The following is a 2500-nucleotide window of genomic DNA, read 5'->3' on the forward strand; positions in this document are numbered from 1 at the left end:
TTCGCAGTTTGGCCTAGTTCACTCTTTTCCAGTGTCATCCCCCCAAGTTGCCTTGTTCGCAGTTTGGCCTAGTTCACTCTTTTCCAGTGTCATCCCCCCAAGTTGTCGTTGCCAACAACCCAAGAGTCCATAGTATTCGGAGTTCTAGCGGGGCCTCCCCTTGCTTCCAACAACCCAAGAGTCCATAGTATTCGGAGTTCTAGCGGGGCCTCCCCTTGCTTCCAACAACCCAAGAGTCCGTAGTATTCGGAGTTCTAGCGGGACCTCCCCTTGCTTCCAACAACCCAAGAGTCCATAGTATTCGGAGTTCTAGCGGGGCCTCCCCTTGCTTCCAACAACCCAAGAGTCCGTAGTATTCGGAGTTCTAGCGGGGCCTCCCGTTGCTTCCAACAACCCAAGAGTCCATAGTATTCGGAGTTCTCGCGTGGCCTCCCATTGATTCAAACAACCCAAAAGTCCATCTTCTTCGCAGTTCAACATCGCCTCCCTCGTTTCCAACAGGCCCAAAGGTCGTCTTCTTCGCAGATCCACGAAGAGCTCATCACGATTTGCCACATTCCATTTCCCACGGGTTGTCAACAACACTTTCTCACACTTCCCGCAATCGAGTACGTGCATGACATGCCAAAGCACATCTTATTTGCCTTCCATCGCACTCAAGACGACGGGTTGTGGAAGAACGATATTGCTCACAACAAGTTCAAGGACAACGTCTCAATCAAGGGACACAACCGAATTATGTTAACTGGGTCGCTAAAGTAAACCCGAGTTCATATAATGCACCGCATCCAAAAGAACTAGCCACAACACGTGCATCACTGAGATGTTTCACTAGATGGAACACGTGCGTGACATTAGGATCCTCCAACACCTCTTCGTGATGGAAAGATAGAATTCGAAGCAACCACAGAAGTACCGTCTAGTGGGTAGGCAACACAGGGACTGATCAACCAATATCACCCAAGGCAACGGGTGAAAATGGAAGAGATGCATGCTTGACCGTTCGATACGCAAGGCATGGAGCCAGCCAGCAAGTGCATCTCGATTACAACTCACACACCCTCACGTTCGCAAGACACCACACCACAAGACGGTCCACCCCCCACCTACCATGGGCAAGCAAGCAAATGGAAACATCAAGTGACGCATGGTCAAGCATCGCTAGGCATGAAAATAACTTTCCACAATATCCGAGGGACTAGCTGCCGAGCTAACCAACGATCAGTGACGACCGTGTGTTGGTATTAATAAAGCTCAACAACTATGAAGAGGCTAGTTGTGCCATGATAAACATGCTAACGCACGCACCACGTGAGGGGGGAGGCCTCATCAAGCTCCCTTTAAAACCTGCCAGTGTGGAGCTGGCCGGCTCAAGGAGCACTCCCCCCCTATAAGAGGTTAATATGCAAAAGGCAAAATTGTACAAGTAGATACACTTTTTTTGAGCAGACATAAGTCCATATCTCGGGCTACACTTCGAATTTTGATGCGATTTTTTGCAGTAATTCGTAGAATAATGGTATCTCCTTGCTCACCAAATTTCATAATTTTTCTCCAAGGGGAACTATTTTTTTTATTTTTTTTACTTACCGGGTATGTGTAAAATCGGGAAAAATAGAAAAGCACATGTAGACTTCGAATTTCGACCTCATTTTTTCCAGTCCACCACTAAACAATATCAGGAACCTCCCCACAAAATTTCATTCAGTTTGGCCAAGGTCTTAAATTTGACAAATTTTGGCACCAAGCTATCTAGTCGCGGTGCACCGACCAACTTGGCCAAGTGCAAAATGCATCCAATTCAAAACTTTTGTGCACCAACACTTTTACAGTACTCATTTGGGGACATTTGGAGGCCTTTCCAACCCTCACATCTCAAAAACCACGAATTTCATTTTTTCACAAAACTCCCCACCAAGCCTTCTAGCTATGCCGCGGTGCACCGCCAACATTGGCCATGTGCAAAACCCTCCGAACTCAAAACTTTCGTGCACCAAGAATTTCATGGTATTCATTTGGGGACATTTGGAGGCCTTTCCAACCCTCACATCTCAAAAACCACGAATTTCATTTTTTCACAAAACTCCCCACCAAGCCTTCTAGCTATGCCGCGGTGCACCGCCAACATTGGCCATGTGCAAAACCCTCCGAACTCAAAACTTTCGTGCACCAAGAATTTCATGGTATTCATTTGGGGGCATTTGGAGGCCTTTCCAACCCTCACATCTCAAAAACCACGAATTTCATTTTTTCACAAAACTCCCCACCAAGCCATTTAGCTATGCCGTGGTGCACCGCCAACCTTGCCCATGTGCAAAACCCAACCAACTCAAAACTTTCGTGCACCAAGACTTTCATGGTATTCATTTGGGGGCATTTGGAGGCCATTCCAACCCTCACATCTCAAAAACCACGAATTTCATTTTTTCACAAAACTCCCCACCAAGCCATTTAGCTATGCCGTGGTGCACCGACCAACTTGGCCATGTGCAAAACCCAA

The sequence above is a fragment of the Vigna unguiculata genome, unplaced genomic scaffold (genome assembly GCF_037176805.1).
Source record: "Vigna unguiculata cultivar grain cowpea cultivar isolate G323 ecotype 2 unplaced genomic scaffold, ASM3717680v1 ptg000048l_ERROPOS388272, whole genome shotgun sequence".
Classification (NCBI taxonomy): domain Eukaryota; kingdom Viridiplantae; phylum Streptophyta; class Magnoliopsida; order Fabales; family Fabaceae; genus Vigna; species Vigna unguiculata.